We start from the raw sequence: 19,039 nt of genomic DNA on the forward strand, positions 1-19,039 counted from the left end.
TTCCATGGTATGCAACCAAGACATACTCTTCACCTTGAACTTCATCTTCAATTCCAGATAGCTGAAAGTCTCCTTTAGTGCCATTCCTGGCATTTCTAAATTTTGTGTGATTAATAATCTCAATATTATGTCACCATCATGTGTGGTCAAGAAAACTAGGAGTAATTCAAGAAGTATGAACTTCAAATTTATTGTTAATATATAAAATCATTATCAAATATTGGCAAGTATTTTTGAAAGAAAAATTTTACTATTCTGAAATGTTATCAATTGACTGAAAAATAAATGCACATTTTATAGGAGTAACTTAATTAGTAGTGATGATGAAAGTCATTAATTTTTATGAAAAAATTAAGTATTTTTCAAATGGCTTGATAGAGAAAAGGATTGACAAAAATGATGAGAGTATGTTATTTATAAGTTTTAGGAAGTTTATACATATTTGTGCTAGCAAATTTTTATAAAAATGTGAATAACAGTAACATTATCATTATGCTAGTAAGAGTAGGAATAATAGTATTTTTAAAAAATATTTATTTATTTTATACAAGAACCGGGGTACAGGCCAGGTGCACGAGAGGGTGAGAGGATTCACCAGAGACAGAGCAGGGAACAGAACAGGCAGACCGACGAAATACACTGCTGAGGGGAGCAGTGGGAGCTACAGGAGAGGTCTGCCACACCATGTGGGACCCTCGCTGGCCAGCCGGGATCGAACACAGACGGCTTCACAGCGCTGCGCTCAACCGCCTGCGCCACCAGGGGAGGCCAAGAGTAGGAATAATAGTATTAATGATGGTGATGATTAGGTTATATGATTATTCTAGTCTTTGTAGATTATATATTAGTATTCATAACATTAAGCAAAATAATTTTTAAGAACTATAAATTTTAGTTACATTATTACATTTATGTCATGATTATTTTATAAAAATGATTATTTGAAATTTCTTCACATCTTGTGAGGTTGGACTGAAAGCAAAATGTTAACTTCACCATCTCAAAATTTCACAGAAATGAGAGACTCCATAAATATGCTCAATAATATCCATGAAAAATAACTTTGGAATAAGATGTAACAAAGACTATATAGAAAATAAAACGTAAGGGAATAACAAGGTACCTAAAATGTTTTGTTTACATAATCAATCTAGAAACAGATTCTGTTAGAATTTTTTTCAGAAGATTGTTCCTTATATTTATGGGTCTATGAAGACAAAACTGCTAAATAAAAGAAATGTTAAAATGATTGTATAGCTGGTCTACAGTTTTTAATAGTTAAAAATGAAGGATTTTTTGAGGTATGCACATCAATCTTAGAAGTTCCTGCTAGAAAACACATTACTGAAAACCTCTTTTCCTTTGCTTTGAACAAAAAGGCAAAAGCATCATTAAATGTATTACTTTTGTAAATCATTGTAAATCATTCATTGGCCACTTAGGCTTGCAGAGACAACCAGATGTCTTTTTTAAAGTTCAACAGTCTGGTGAATTAATGATAAATTCAACTCTGTTCTTGTTTACTAGCTTACCATAGAGGGATGTCAGCTCTCTCACAGCCCACAGAGTCAATCGGAGGCAATATTTATTGAACAGAAAATGAGAAAAGAAATTGACATGTGAATGACATGGATAACAGAACAAGCATACTGAAGGCTCTGTGTCACTCAGGAATCACAATATTTTTCACACCCTTTATTTGTGTGTTCAAAAAGTAATTGTAGCACTGAAGAATATAACAGGATTACTGAACTGTAAGCAGGAAACGGTGGCCACCATCAACATTCTTCTTCAGCCAAAGACAGTTTCATGATCTAAAAATTTGGAATTACCTCGTTAGGTACTTATACAAGGGGTTTGTACAGAATATGAATGATCTTTATAGAATATGAATGATCACATATTAAAAAGGCTACTCAAAAGAAAGGCTTAATATTATATTTGGCAGACAAATATATCAACACGACAAGATTGGTTCTTGAAGAGCTGCTTGAAGAGAGATGAGCTTGTTTTTAGAACCCACTGAAGAAATGATCAATAAGTAGATTGAACGTATAACTATTTCTTACATGATAACTTACATAATTCTCTTGGCACTTGATTACAGAGAAAGTGCTGAATTTGAAGTCCATCTAATGGATTTGGAATGTATTAGAACTTTGATACATATGGAAATTTGTAGCTAATTTTATCTTTTGAAAGAGAGTTACATTATCTTGTTTCTAGATCCGAGTTCTAAGGTCAGATAATTTGAATGTAATTGTGTGAACAGGCACCTGCAAAACTAATGGATATAATACAGAGCAACAGTTCAACAATCTTAAAAGGGTTTCTGACATTGGTTCAGAGAGTATCTTTCTCAGGCAAGGCCTAGAGTTTGTAAAATTGATTCTATAACATATATAATTATTGAATCAAGCCTTCAAATCCAAAAGCTGAGGAGATAAAGGTTTGCTTCTGTGGGGCCTCCCTGGCTGTCCTGAGCGCCGGTTCGATTCTCAGCCATTGGCAAGGGTCCCATACGGTGTGACAGACCTCTCCTGCTGCGCCTGCTGCTCCCCTCAGCAGTGTACTTCGTCGGTCTGCCTGTTCTGTTCCCTGCTTTGGCTCTGGTGAATTCTCTCACCCTCCCATGGTTCTGACTGTACCCAGTGCTTGTATAAATAAATAAATCAGGGCCTCCCCTGTGGCGCAGCGGTTGAGCGCTGGGTTGCGAGGCTGCCTGCAGCCTCTGCAGCGCCGGTTCGATCCCCGGCTGCTCCCTGGCCACCGGAGGAGGGTCCCACATGGCGCGCAGACCTCTCCTGCCGCCCGCTGCTCCCCTCAGCAGTGTATTTCGTCAGTCTGCCTCTTCTGTTCCCTGCTGTGGCTCTGGTGAATTCTCTCACCCTCCCCGCAATTCTGACTGTACCCAGTGCTCGTATAAATGAATAAATAAAATCTTAAAAAAATAAATAAAAATAAATAATTAAATTTGTAATAATAGAAGAAAGATAAATTTTGAGGTCAAATTTCATACTTAGTGTCTAGCCAGGGAGTTCATTTTATGCTGGTGTTAGCTAGAGAGCTAGATATTAATTGTAATGATAAAAAGGGATGGACTTAGATAGTGTCACTGCACTGTGTCACCAATTTGATTCTGAATACATTCAAGATAGAACTGATAATCTATTTGTTGGTAATTAAGGGTGGGATATGATAGAGTGAGTCCAGGAGGGTTTTTGGCTGAGCAACTGGTTGAATAGAATTGTCATGTTCTAACAAATAGAAAATGGCAATGAGATACTTTGGATTGGGAGTGAGAGGATGGATGCAAGAATTTCGTTCTGAGGCGTTTAACTGCCTTCTCAGCATTGGTTATTGATGGTCTTGACCTCTTCAGTTAACATGCCCCTAGTGGAACTATTCATTTTCTCCTTCAGCTTGCTTTCCCTGGTGTCTTCCTCATGCTCAGCAATGGCAATGCCATACCTTCTCAGCTCAGGCCACAAACTTTACAGTTAGTCTTGAATTCTTCTTTCCCTCCCACCCTTTTATACGCCTTCCTTCTCTCCTCCCGCTCTCTCCCCAACTCTCATCTTTTTAGATGACCTTTTTTTCCCACCAAATTTTATGTTTTATCAAGGTATAATCAATAAATAACATTTTCAGGTATACAACATAATTATTTGTATTTGTTTATATTGTGAAGTGATCACAATAACAAGTCTAGTTAACATGTCATCATACCTATTGACAAAAAAATTCTTGTAATGAGATTTTAGGGTCTAATTTTTTAAAGCAACTTTCAAAGGCAAATACAACATTGTTAACTATAGCCATAATGTACATAGATGTACGTTCTATCTCCATGACTTACTTATTTTGTATCTGAAAGTTTGTGCCTTTTGATCCCTTTCACTCATTTCTTCTATCTTCATATCTCTCTCTCTCATATACATACCCCATCTGTCAAAAAATCTTGTTTCTGCATTTGGAATGAAATCTATAATGTGATTAATCCTCCCTACCTCAATTGCTAAATCCCTGCTTCCCAGCCACCCACATTTCTCTCCAGAATGTTGCAAAGCCCTTCTAACTAATTTCCTTGCTTCCCCCTTCTTCCCCTGTAGTCTATTTTCAAGATGTCTAGTAGAATTATATTTTTAAAATATAAATAAACTCAATCACATCATTCTTGTGTTAAAAATCCTATATGCCTCTCTGTATAGCTCAGAGTAAAATCAAATCCTCCATTGGTCTATAGGGCTCTATTAACTCAACCCCCTGCCTCTACCTCTTCATTTTCCCCTTCTCTCCCACTCTCCCCTTGCTAGTCCTGTAAGGTGCTGGGTATATTTCCTCCATGGAGCCTCAATCCTAGCTTAGTCCTCTGCTGGGAAAATTCTTCCTCCATATATGGCCAGCCTCACTCTTTCACTTCTGAGCATTTGTCTGGGTGTCACCTTCTCAGGGAAGTCTACCCTGATTGTCCTGTGTCAGATGCAAAGGGGCACACACAGCCCACCCCCGCTGCTCACCCCAGTCCCCTTACTCTTGTCTATTTTTACTGTTGTAGCACTTTTTAACATGCTTTATAATTTATTTCACCATTCAATGAATTTTTCTGTCTCCTTCCACCAAACTGTAGTATAATTCCCCAGGACAAGGATTTTTGTTGCTAGGTCACTGATGTATTCCAGGTAGCTGGAATAGTGTCTGGCACACATTAGGTGCTCTATAAAGACTCCTTGAATAGCCCACATTGCACCTGCCTTGACTTTAGAGCACTAACATCTCGACCAGGATCATACCAAAATGTGTGAGCAGTCCAGGTTCACTTAGTTTGGCTCCCCTTTCAAACAGTCATTTTAAAAAATATATTCTATGTTAAGAGAGGATGGATTCGGCAAGGCTATATATGGAAAGGACAAAAAGCAGGAGTGGGGCTTAGCTTTTCCTTATTTCAGGCAATTGAGTACTAGCCCTGAATGTCTCTAATGCAATTCAAAACCCCACCCCCCTTGGCACACATCTGCCACTCAGCATGCCCCTCTGGGGTCTTACTGGGCCCACTCCAAACTGGAGTGTGTTTCTTGCCCATATCCAGGGCCTTCCCTGAGAGGCCATCTGGCAGGAAGAGATTTTTCCATTTTGAAATATCCTCAAGGGTGTTTTAATGCCCCTTCGAAACTGGTGGCCCAGGCAACTGGCTATATGTCTGAACGCAGCCACAAGAGAGCAAGTTTTGTGTAGTGTGATCGTTTGAAAAGCCTTAATTTGCTGAAGGATTTCGAGATCCTTCTCTGAGAGCTCTCACTTCTCTTCTCTATGGGCCTCAGCAGAAAAACAGTACTAGCTGTGCAGGGCATCACTATGATTGAGAAGGAAGGACACTCCCTACCCCTGAGGTTTTCTTCAATGGCAGAATGTTCCTGTCAATGTAACACATCTTTCTGGAAATGCACCTTCCCATTTCTGCTCTCACAGTTTGTGCTCAAGCTGGGGACTCCTTGTTAACTTTTATATCAAATCTACTTCACTGTAATAGCTGCTTGCTCCTGGCAAGGTTATACACTCCAATGTTGATTAATTTCATCATTGTCTTTCCTTGTGAAAATGGAGTGTTATGAATAAAATTAATGTTTGAACAGTGAAGATGGTTTCATTCTAGGCAGGAGACACATTTTCTTCACCTGCCCAAAGAGGAGGAAACCTCATTTTCCACTGTTCTGAATTGTTTTGAAGCTCATCTGAGACGAAGCAGTAGATGGGTCTACATAGAATCTTTCCCACTTTCCTTGTCTACTGACATGGAAAGAAGCTTGTCTACTGACATGGCAAGAATCAGTACAGAGAAAAGAATTATTTATTGTAAATTTAGAGATTGAGAAGGGAAAGGGCATGCATTTTTAACTCCTTTCTTCCTAGGGAGACTGCTTAGTGAGTATGAAACAGTGGGCTGGGGGAATAAGGTGGTGTGTGTAAGACAGGGGGTCAAGGAATGTAAGGTAAGGTAAAAAGTATCAGGCTTTTCTGCCCTCCCGCCATCAGGATACGTGATGGATCCTTGCAGTCCTGAATGCATGCCTGATGGCGGGCACCTGGAGTAGGGTGTGGGCATAGGTAGATGGGATTCAGCTGGGCCAGGGCCGGGACTTATAAGGGTGGAGCAGTGGAGTGCAGTGTGGTGGTGCGGTGCAGAGGATGGAGGAGTAAAGTGGAGTGGACGGAGGACTGTGATGGAGTACGGCGACAATGAACAGCAGAGAGCATGAAGACAACATGGCTGCTAGAATCGGTAAAGAACCTATCCGGTATGGGTTGGTTGCGTTTCAAGGGACCCCGGGGCACCCTGGGAATTGGGCAGTAAGAAGCATAGGTCTCCCAGTGAAACCTACTGCTCCCTACTCCCTGACTAACCCCTATTCCCACCTCAGGCTGGGAAAGGTGGAAGCTGGTGGTGAGTAGGCTTAGGGGGCGAGGGAATGGTCAACAAGGATCACTTACAGGTTCTTCAAGAGTTTGTAAACCACTGTTATCAGCAGGATACTAGTCTTAATTCCTAATTCTTTCCTGTGTCATCCCTCACAAACTGCCAACTTCCCTTTTTTCTCACCAACCTTAAACCCTGTCTGATCCTCACTATACCTTTTCTCCTCATTAATCTTTAGTCTCATTCAATAAATTAAAAGCAAATACTTGGGGCTGTTTAAAATACTTCTAGCTATTTGTCCTCAGGAGATGCCTCCAGGGAAAATTCTAGTAAACTTCTGTTATTACCATCTGTTTTCTATGAATAATCACCCCATTCCCAAACACAAGTTTCTTTCCAGAATACAAGTTTTGCTGGCTTTGAGTTCAATCAGCTGAAGCTTAGGGAATCTTGTCTTTAAGAGTTCAGTTAGGAAAAAAAAAAAAAAGTTCAGTTAGAGGACAGAGTGTGGAAGAAGACCCAGGGCATGAGTCAGGAGAAAGAAAAGTAAGAGAAATTTTGGTTTTGGAGATTTTAGAAGATTTATGATATATGGGTGTGTGTGTGTGTGTGTTAGTTATCACTCCACTGGATTAAGTTGTAAGAGGACGAAAATTAGTAAAGAGTTCCTCCTTCCCCTGTCACTTAGGGTAGGTAGCTGGTGAGGAGACACTAAGAGGAACAGGGAAATCTGTGCTGCCACTCTGCACCTTTCCCCTGGTGTTGCTGCAGGTGGTCTGCTTTTATTTATTTTTTAATCTCTATGCCATTAACCTGGATGGTTCTTGCTCAAATTAGCTAAGAATGTTGCTGTAAACTTGAGATTTGGCTTTGGAAACTTATCATCCATTTTCTTTTTTTTTTGATTTAAATTGAGATAATCAGTTTGTGGGTTTGTGAAGTTCGTGAAGATTCTTTATATATTCACATATCTCTTTAGTATCAAAATAATAATAATGATAGGTCTCCCACATTCTTCATAAACTTTATTTTATAAGCAAATTATAAATGATTGGAATAATTAATTCTTGCATATATGTTACCAATTCCAAAGGTGTTTCTAATGAGAAGAAAGTTTCCTTCCAGCTCTTGTCCCTGCAGCCACCTAAGATTTTTGTTTTTGTTTTTAATGCAACCATAGTTACCAAGGAAAGCAGTTGATAATATAAATCACATAAAATTATTCACAACCTTAGTTATTTTATTTAATATTGGAAATGACCTCTTTCCTCCTGAATAATTATAGAAACAGTTAATATGTTAGTTCCTTTGTATTTGATATTCTACATCTTTTAAAATATAACCATCTGTAATGGCCACAGAACTAAAAATTACCCTCATTCTGGGATAATCCCTCAGTATTCCTTAAGGGTACTTAAAGTGTCTCTTCTACCCAAAATTCACAAGGGTTTATTTCTGATTTCACATTTATATACAGACTTTCTAATTTAAACCAGTACAAGGCCATTAAGAGCTAAAAAAAAAATAAGATAAGAATTTTGAAAATCACTGGAACCCAATTTGACTCTTGCTCTTAACTAAAAATGATTGAAATAGGCTCTTTCATCCTAATGGCAGTTTGTAGAAATGTTTCCCTCAGATTAAGTGGATGTTTTGCCATATCTTTTCTCTTAGGAATTCTGGGGAAAAAGGAAATGATTTACAGTCTTTTGCAAAGGGAGGATCTTAGTTACCACAGTTAGTATATCTAAAGGGACCCTGGTTCAGATATCCAATCTGCTCCCTTCTTCTCTTATACTAACTAAGGCTGTTAAGAGAGATAATAATTGCATTGAAGAGAACAGACTTGATTTGCTGCTCTGGGAACTCGGTCTAATTTGTGCCTAGACCTGAAGTCAGGTCATGGGAACAGAGGATTGAGAACCCTAAAAAATTGTGAATATTAAACCATAAAAATTTCATGAAATTGGACTTCTGGCTTCCAGCCCAGTATCTAGCATGTAAGGAGCTTGAACGTCATCACCCTCATCTTTGCATCAACAACAAAAATTGCTGAATAAATTTAAAATCAACATTGTTTTTCTGGGATCAATCAGAGAATTGAGGTCACAGAGCAAACTGCTGCCCTCTAAAATTGTAGAGACCTATTTGGATAGAGAAAATCACAATTTACCACAGCAGAAAAAGTTGGGTTACACAGGAGATCACTGTGTACCTGTCTGTGTAGGTTGGTAAATAATCAAACAAGCATTGGACAGACTGCTAAGAGGAAAAGCCATATAGGACTTTATAATAATATGGATCTCTCCTATGTGCATGGGAGAGACCCATCAAGACTGAAAAATTGCTTATGTGGCTTGAGGCATCATCTTAAATAGTTTAGCTAAAACAGGGCCTCCCCTGGTGGCGCAGCAGTTGAGCGCTGGGCTGCAAAGCTGCCCTGCAACTTCTGCAGTGCCAGCGAGGGTCCCACATGGCGCGACAGACCTCTCCTGCCATGCCCACTGCTCCCAGCAGCAGTGTATTTCATCAGTCTGCCTGTTCTCTTTCCAGCTCTGGCTCTGGTGAATTTGTTACAGGGCAGGGAGAGGGGTAGCCCAAACCCTGCAAACCTGCCTGTTTTAAATGAGTTCTGCCATTTGCCGCATTAACACAAAACATATGAGACTTTAATGGGAAATGGGAAAAGCACTTAATACAATTAGGAAACAATACAGAAAAGGCAAAGAATATAGTTTTTAAATCAAGCACCCAAAGTTTACTGTCCCCTCGTGGGTAAAACTCCATCCAAATGGGATTGGCCCAGAGCAAGGCCCCAAAGCCTGCTAAAGTATCTTTCAGTGGGGACCCACAGAAAAGGTCAGAAACAACCAGACAAGCCTGGAAGGAAAAGAGCAACATCAAGATAAAAGCTGCCATTGACACCTCCCCACGGGTCTCACCCACATCTGTCACCCAGTCCACAACCAAAAGGCAAGCACAGTTTCTTTACATGTCTCTCCATTCCATGTGCCTTCTCCAGGTCTCCTTCTGGCTCTCCATCCTGCTTCCTTCCTTCTCAGTCTCCTCTGCAGCTTCTCTCTCTGCTCAGCTCCACCCTCCTTCTAGGTGGGGCAGGAAACCTGAAACCTCCCCCTTTCCTGGGGACCACCCTGTTATAAATTCTCTCACCCTCCCATGCTTCTGACTGTACCCAGTGCTTGTATAAATAAATAAATAAATCTGTAAAAAAAAAAAAAGTTTAGCTAAAACAAGGGAGGTTGGGTGAAGAAAGGGACATTTGGGCAAAGAATTAACAACAAAAAAAAGATTTAAGTTCTACTTTCTCCATTGAAAAGAGATGAGATTAGGTCCTCCTGGGAGAGGTCCTTATGTTAGGGGGAGAAGGATGTCCTAAAGGTAATTCCATACAGGCTTGTGGACTCCACCCCCACCCCAGGCCAAAGCCAAAGACACTGGGAACTCCAAATCCCATCACCACCAAAGGGAAGGTGGCTGGGACCTGAGGGTGGGGTTAAGCAGCCAGGTTGGTATAAAGCCAGACACGTGGGCTTTGGAGGGGGTTTCCCTATTTTGGCTCTCCGCCAGCTCGCAGCCTCCGGCCAGCTCTGAGAGTGACTTTGGGTTTCCAGGTCGGCGGATTGGGTAGGACGCATTAAAGACTTTATTTCCCTATTTTCTCCCTGAGTTGTACATTTTCCTTATGTCCTTTTCCCTTGTAAATAAACCTTTTATTAACCTTTTGTGTGTGCCTGTAGTGGAATATTAATAAGTCCCTTTTAAGCATGTGAGTGAGGACCCACAGCCAGGCAACCCGTTCAATATCGGGGCTGCTCTATAACAGCTGGCACCCAGCGTGGTTTCCAAGCTTAACCCGTGGTTGACCAGCCCAAAACCTTTTATTTACCTTTTGTGTATGCCTGTAGTGGAGTATTAATAAGGCCCTTTTAAGCGTGCGGGTGAGGACCCACAGCCAGGCAACCTGTTCAATATCAGAGCTGCCCTATAACACTTAAAGAGCTAAATAGCAAAACAACCTCCACCCAGCTTTCAGAGGCCCTCTCATGAAAAAAACCTTTTGCCAAAGGCATGTTTTGGGGTTGCAGGTGTTTGCTTTTCCACGAGACCCAAGAGCAGAAAGCTCTGGAAACCAGACCTACTGTGCAAAAATTGAAAATGGAATGGGGGTTACTGGAGGATCAATGTGCACAAGTTTGAGAGTTAAAAACTCTAGGAGGGTTGAGGCTTAGGAAGTCCCTCACAATTCTGTGAGTTTTCTCCTAGGAGTGATGTTGTTTTTTGGCGTTGATATATTTGGAAAGTGGGGTCCTTGGGTTTACTCTGGGAAAGGTTTCACCAGAGCTCCCCTTTCGAGTTTCCCAGGCAAGATTCTCCAGGAGACATAGGCCATAGTGATAAAGAGCAGTTTTATTAGAAAAAGGGACAGAAATGTAAAGGACACTTGCATAGACACAAGTGGGCAGAATGAGCTGCCCCTTTGCGGGGACATTGTTAGGTTTTATCTTCTTTCAGTAGAGAGGGGTTCATTTTTGTGGGTGGTTGGTTTGTTGTTGATTTTGATAATTATGTAGAATTTGAGAAGGGTCCGGAGATTCTACAATGGCCCTCAGTCTGCATATCTTCACCTTCAGGTCTGTGCTCCCGATACCCCCTACAGCCATCTGATACTGCCTGGGTCTTGTGCCTTGTGATCTAGGCACTGGCACCTGAGGATCTTATTTTCTATAGCTAGGTTTACTGGCTATATTCATCCCTTCTACCACCACACCACCCCCCCCCCCCCCCCCCCCCCCCCCCCCGCCTCCTTGCGTGAGACAGGTTTCTGACCCATGGTGTATCCTTTTCTGTTCTTTCCTCTACTGCTTTCTCAAAATCAGGATAGGAGAAATTCCCTTTTGTTTCAGTATGGGGAGTAACTATTTTGAAATATGCCTTGAGTATTCTGTTCTTAACAAGGCTTACCTCGAGGGAAATAAGTTTGCCAGAGCACCTGGGGGAAAGGAAATGGCCTATTCTAGGCCTTTGTAACTTTTGCTATCTCATCTAAGGAAGGAAAACAAAACTGAGAAGCCCTTAGGATGTTCCTAACCCAAGGCACAGTCTCATTAAAAGACAGGTTTAATCACAAGACTGTAGAATGCTTTCTCTCCCCAACACCTTACCACCCCCTCGGTAAGACTCTTGCAGAACAATAGGATTACAGCAGAAAGAACTGCATGTCTCAGATATTATTTAGGAAGTCTCTAGAGATGAGGGGCTGGGGGAAGCAAATATTGTTTAAAAAAATTAAAATAAAAAAAATAAGATGTCTCTAGAGAAATACAATGACTACAAGAGCTACAAAAATAAGGACATTAGAGGAAATTTTAGCTTTTGATACTTACAGCTATAACAAATGCTACACATAGTCTAACTCCTAGAAAAATAAACTAAATACACAAAATGTTTAATTATTATAGTTCCTCTTATCCAGTTCATGTCTAACTTTTAACCAAAAATTACAAGGCATATGAACAGACAAAAATAAAACACACACACACATAAACAGAGTTTTTGAAGAAACAGAATCAGCTTGAGATATTGTCTAGACTTTAGGATTATCAGACCTGGAATTTAAAGTTACTATGATTATTATGCTAAAGGCTCTTGCGGAAAAATGGACAACATGCAAGAACAGATGGATAGTAATGTCCTGGGTTTTATAGGACTTAGTGGAATAAGGAAAAGTAGGTCTGCCTGTTCCATCTTCCTGAAAGTGGAACTCTTAACTAGAACTTAAAAGATAAAGTTCATTCTGTTCCCTTTATTATCTTTGTTTCCTCTGAGCTCCCATTTCTATGTGTTATTTCTTTTTTTTTTTTTAAAGATTTGTTTATTCATATAAGAACTGGGGTACAGGCCAGAGGCGGGGGGGGGGGCGGTGAGAGGATTCACCAGAGACAGAGTGAGGAACAGAACAGACAGATAGACTGAAATACACTGCTGAAGGGATCAGCAGGTGAGTCAGGAGAGGTCTGCTGCACCATGTGGGTATCTCCCTGACCAGGGATCGAACTCATGCTGCAGTGGCTGCAGATAGCTTCACAGGTTGCATCTTAACCCCTTGAGCCACCAGGGAGGCCCTCTATGTGTTATTTCTATTTCTTTTATACTAATATTTTCCTCAGCAGTGTGATGCTCCCCAGCTATCTACTCTTATTTAAAGTTAAGCACATAAGCAGCTATTTCAGGGTGAGGAGTGAAATGTACCACTCATTTTAGGGTTACTGGTAGGGATCCATTTCTTGGGAGAGTATAAATTTATCAAATACCAATTTCTGAAAATCTTTGCACTTAAGACTGCCATTTTTTTCGAACACACCCTCAAATGTCTTGTGAAATCTGACATTGTAGTAACTAGAGGGGAAAAGAGCTGAATGGCCACTGTTCTATATTCATACTTTTACCTAATCTCCCTACTTTTAGTAATGCACTCAGCCTATTTTTTCCCCCGGGGGCTCTACTACTATAGTTCTTATGGAGGTCAAAGGCAATGAGGGCAGAAGACTCGTTTCTGCTCCCTGATCATTGAAACACATAGGTCCTAACATAGTCATGTTAACAGGCAGAATTAAGGTCATAATGTGATTTCTGGAGTTGGTGGGTGTGGAGTGTGGGGTCCTTGGGAAAGGTTTCACCAGAGTTCCCCTTTCAGCGGTACATGGCGAGTTTCCCAGGCGAGTTTCTTCACGAGACTGAGACGTCAGTTATATTGAAAGGGCAGGTTTATTAGGGAAGGGATAAAACAGTTAACGACACTTGCATAGACACAAGCGGGCAGGAAGAGCTGCCTCAGAAGGGACAGGTTTGCTACTGTAACAGGGTGGTCCCCTGTAACACTACCAGAGGCTGCATGGTTGCAGGTGGGCAGCTGCCCTGCAGAGGGAGAGAATTGGTGAAAAGAGTCACATGCATAGTCACAGCTGGGCTGCAGAATCCTGCTGCCCCAAGCCAGTGCAGAGACTGCACGGATATAGTCTTTTTCTGTTTGGGAGGGGTCTGTTTGGGAGGGGTTGCTCCTTGTGAGCTGTCAGTTGGTTGCTAATTTTGGATAACTATGTAGAATTTGAAAGGGACCGTATTTTCTACAATGGGCTCAATCTCCATATTTTAAACTTCGGGGTCTATTGGGCTCAATCTCCATATCTTTTTTTTTTTTAAATAAATTTTATTTTTATATTCCCCATACAATTGCAACCCCCTTATTTTGACCCCAAACCCTCCCCACCCCTCATAGAGTGTCTCTGGTTCATAGTTTTTTGTTGATTTTGATTTTCACTTTCTTATAGTTATTCATTTTCCTGGTCCCTTATTTAAGTTTTCTAGATTCCTGCTATGAGTGAGACCATCCGGTATTTTTCTTTTTCTTTCTGGCGTATTTCGCTGAATATGATCCCTTCCAGCTCCATCCATGTTGCTGCAAATTGCGTGTGTTTATCTTTTTTGAATGCTGAGTAATATTCCATGGTGTATGTGTACCACATCTTCTTGATCCAGTCATCTATTTTTGGGCATTTGGGTTGTTTCCAAAGCTTAGCTATTGTAAACAGTGCTGCTATAAACATAGGGGTGCAGGTGTTCTTTGGAATTGATGTTTCTGTGTCCTTTGGGTAAATACCTAGGAGTGGAATTGCTGGATCATATGGAAGCTCTATGTTTAGTAGGTCCAGAAATCTCCACACAGCTCTCCATAGTGGTTGGACCAGTTTGCACTCCCACCAGCAGTGCAGAAGAGTTCCTTTTTCTCCACATCCTCGCCAACATTTGTTGTTGCTGGTTTTTTTAATATGTGCCATTCTCACTGGTGTAAGATGGTATCTCATGGTAGTTTTGATTTGCATTTCCCTGATTACAAGTGATATTGAACATTTTTTCATATGCCTGTTGGCCATTTGCATTTCCTCTTCAGAGAAGTTTCTTTTTAGCACTTGTGCCCATTTTTTGATTGGATTATTTTCTTTGTTTTTGTTGAGTCTCATCAGCTCTTTGTAGATTTTTGTGATCAGTCCTTTATCATTAGTGTTTGTGCAAAAATGTTCTCCCAGTTGGTGGGGTTTCTCTTTGTTTTTGTTATTGTCTCTTTTGCTGTGCAGAAGCTCTTTAATTTGATGTAGTCCCAGCTGTTTATCTTTGCCTTCACTATCACTGCTTTGGGTGATGTGTCTGTAAAGATGTCTTTGCTGTGCATATCACGTAGTGTTTTGCCTGTATTTCCTTCTATGTATTTTATGGTTTCAGGTCTTATGTCTAGTCAAACTATCACTATTTGCAGATGATATGATAATATACATAGAGAACCCCAAAAACTCCACAGAAAAACTAATTCAAATCATCAATCAGTTCAGTAAAGTGGCAGGATACAAAATCAACACACAAAAGTCAGTAGCCTTCCTATACACAAACAATAAATCTGAAGAAGAAGAAATAAAAAAAAATCCCTTGTATTATTGAAACAAAAAAATCAAATACTTGGGAATAAATCTAACAAAAGTGGTAAAGGACCTATACGAAGAAAACTATAAAACACTGTTAAAAGAAATAGAAGATGACACAGAGAAATGGAAAGACATCCCCTGCTCATGGATTGGAAGAATAAACATTATTAAAATGGCCATCCTACCAAAAGCAATCTACAGATTCAATGCTATTCCAATCAAAATTTCAATGTCATTCTTCAAAGAAATAGAACAATTATTGATGACATTCATATGGAATCACCAAAAACCCTGAATAGCCAAAGCTCTCCTGATAAAAAAAAGAAGGGAATGGAGGCATCAGACTCCCAGACTTCAAACTATACTACAAAGCCATAATCATCAAAACTGCATGGTATTGGAACAAGAACAGGCACACAGACCAATGGAATCGAATAGAAAATCCAGAAACAAACCCACAGATTTATGGTCAACTAATCTTTGACAAAGGAGCAAAGACTATGCATTGGAGCTAAGAAAATTTGTTCAATAAATGGTGCTGGGAAAACCGGGTCGCTTCATGCAAAAGAATGAAGCTTGACCACTACCTCACACCATACACAAAAATCAACTCAAAATGGCTTAAAGAACTAGACATAAGACCTGAAATCAATCTTCCTATCTTTACCCTTGGGCCTGTGCTCTAGCCATCAGTCTGATACCTACTTGGATGTTATGCTTTGTATTCTAGGTCAGTGACTCAGAATATTAGTGTCCGCAGCAACTGTGTGGATGGTTATGCTAATCTCTTGTACCCCCACCTCCTTGTGTGAGCCAGGTTTCTGGTCTTGTGGCACCTCCTTTTTTAGTTTTTTTTTTTTCCTATTCTTGTCTTCCATCAATAACACCCTGGGCACCCTGAGCCCCCCAAACTTGCATGCTTTAAATAGGTTCCGCCCTCTCCTGCATAAAGTCAAAGCATACTCATAGTGTGTAAAAGACCTTCAATAGAAATGAATATTAAAAGAATTAATATCATAGCATAGAGAAGAGAACAAAAGGTAATAGTTTTCCAAAGAAGCCCCCCAAATTACCCATCCCCTCATGGGTAAGTGCCCAGCCAAAAAGGGTTGGCCCAAAGCAGGGCCATTGCGGCCCAGAAGCTTGCCACAAGTCTATGCCCCTCTCCCCCTCTGTTGAGGACCCATTGGAAAGGGGCAGAAGGAGCCAGGCAAGTCTTGTAGAAAAGGATCAAAATCAAAGTATAAGTTGAGATAAAACCTGCCATGGTCAGCCGCCTCAGGGATTTCTCACCCACATTTTTTCCAAGTGTCTATTTCCATGTTTCCCACTCCCTTGTGCAAGTGCAAGGCCAAGAAGCAAGCACAGCTTCTTCACATGTCTGTCTGCTCCATGTGCCTCCTCCAAGTCTTCTCTCCCAAGTCCTTTTCAACTTCCCTCACTGCTCCGCCCCCACCCTGCATTAGGTGGGGCAGAGAATATGGAAACTCCCCTCTTAGGATGACACAGCGCACAGTCATCCATCGTTCCAGTCTATACAGTGTGGGGAGACAATTCTGGTGTTTTGTATTCTACTGAGCAAAGGCACTGATAGATTTTATTTTGGATGATTCTCTCTGAAAGGTTTGGCCCAGTAAAGAAAAGGAGAGCCAGGCTAAATTTCTCAAAGAGGGGAAAATTTATTTGCCCCCCCGCCCTGGGCAAGCTTCATGGACCCATGGTGGGGGGTCCTTGAAGCCGCACCCGTTGTGGGGGGACATGTCCCTTTTATAGGGTGAGGAGAGGTGAGGCAGGAAACTGGGTTGGCAGGGGGGAAAACAGGTTTAGGTGGAACAAAGTTGTTTTTCATGGAGCCGAGTTGTGTTTCTCCTGTTTATGGCTTCAGTTTTGGTTTGATGGTGTCAGTGGTACTGGTGTCAGGGCCATCTTGTCTTTTTCTGTGTGGGCTTCCTCATTCCTGGCCCCTGCATCGACCTTTCACTCTCAAGGATATTCATATAGCAAGCGGCCTTGAAAGACTGAGATAGTATCTGCTTCTGAGGCAGAGAGATTTGTAATGTCACCCTCCAGAACAAAGGCTTTCAGGTTTGCTTAAAGTCTTTTTAACATATTGGGGTTTCCTAAGATTAGCAACAGCTGCGATGCAGCGGGATCCATCTGTGCTGCTCCACGTGGCCCCTATGGGACTTGAGGGACAAGGTAAACGAGTGTGAGCATGAAGAGCAGGCCGCCGTGCCGGCAGTAATAAAGTCCTTCGCCTCTGACCTAGAGACTTGTGTTTCCTGCCAGCATGAGTCAAATTGGAAGTTTCACTTGGAAGCTTCCAAGTCAAACAAAATCTCAGACACTAAATTCTGTTTTTCCTATGTTATGGCAGCACGTGTGGAATCTTCACAAGCCTGCCTCTGTTAATTCTTAGCTACCCCATGCAACTGCTCCAATTCTGACCTAACTTCCACTATGTGATGAGAAGCCCAGGCTGGATCCTGCAGCTCTAGACCCACCATCTCTCTTTCCCCCCTCCTCCAGCTTGGGAATATCTCTTTAAATCGAGGGGGGCCTCCCTGGTGGCGCTGTGCTGTGAAGCTCTCCCCAGCCTCTGCAGCATGGGTTCCATTGCCTGCCAGCCAGGGAGATTCCCACATGGCTCAGCAGACCTCTCCCTGTCATGCCCGCTGCTCCCCTCAGCAGTGTCTTTGGTCCGTCTGCCTGTTCTGCTCCCTGCTCTGTCTCTCTGGTGAATTCTCTCACCCTCCCGCGCCTCTGACCTGTACCCCAGTTCTTTTTTCTTAAACTTTTTTTTTTAAGGTTTATTTATTTGTACAAACACTGGGTACAGTCAGAAGCGTGGGACGGTGAGAGAATTCACCAAAGCCAGAGCTGGGAGCAGAACAGGCAGAAGAACCGAAGTACACTGCTGAAGGGAGCAGCGGGCAGCAGGAGAGGTCTGCTGCGCCATGTGGGACCCTTGCCCGGCGGTTGGGGATCGAACCAGTGCTGCAGAGGCTACGGGCAGCGTCGCAGCCCAGCGCTCAACTGCTGAGCCACTGGGGAGGCCCTCTACCCCAGTTCTTATGTAAATAAAAAAGAAAATATGATCGACATCCTCCTTCTTTCATGTTTCTTCAAGCTGCTCCCTCTATTCCCACAAATACCCATTTCCTAAAGATTTAGGATTTGCAAAACAAAAGCCAAAATGTGTCCTAGAGTACTCTTCAGCTTCCAACCCCACCACACAGACAGCAATCTCTCTGATGTCTGATTGCAGAATGAGAAGGGGAAATACAGGGACAAAGAGATTCATGTGAATTAATCTTTCAAAGTATTATTCAGTCACATTTATTCTGTCTCACAAGTGTCTTGGGTTCTCGTTGAACACTCTTTCTCATATTACCACAATCTAAGGAACCCATGGACCCTCCTGCCACCTTTTCCTTGGTGATTTTATAATTTTGTGGTAACTTTCCAAAGCTTGTAGCAAAGAAAGAGACAGGAGCAGTGCTGAACACTTTTGTCACACTCCGCTCTTGCTTTCGGTGGCCACCCTTTCCCACTTTATTGCCATCAGTATTTGTATCAAGCGTGGCCACTCTAGAGTATGATATGTTCTGGAAGAGACCTCAGGATGAAACCAACCTGGCTGACACCCTAAGCCTGGATATCCACGTTTGATATATTCTGGAAGAGTTAGGGTAATGTGTCCTCTGATGGGCTGGGAGAGCAGAGGCATCTGAGAATATGACAAAAATAGGAGCAGGAAGGGGTGAAGGATGGCACTTTTCTTTGGAAAACAAAGAGGAGGAAGGGGTCATGTCGAGATGTTTGCATTCACTTGGGAGACTGAGGAGGGGAAATGTAGGTCAGCATCTTCTGAGCTTGAGCATTGTAGGCTGAGGAAGGGGAAAGGGAGAATTGCCAATCTTTCATCTGCCCCTTGGGGAGGTGGTCTCTGACTCCACAGGGGGAAAATGGCAACAGGGAGGTCATACAGGGAGGTCATGCTTATAACTTATTTAGAGTTGGAAAATAAGTATGTAAATGAGTGTTAGGAAGAGTATGTTAAAGGGCTTGTAATTGACATTTTTTATGAGCCTTGTCATTTCTTTGAAGGAATAGCCTGAATTATCCA

Source organism: Talpa europaea, assembly GCF_964194135.1.
Source record: "Talpa europaea genome assembly, chromosome: 5".
Lineage (NCBI taxonomy): Eukaryota > Metazoa > Chordata > Mammalia > Eulipotyphla > Talpidae > Talpa > Talpa europaea.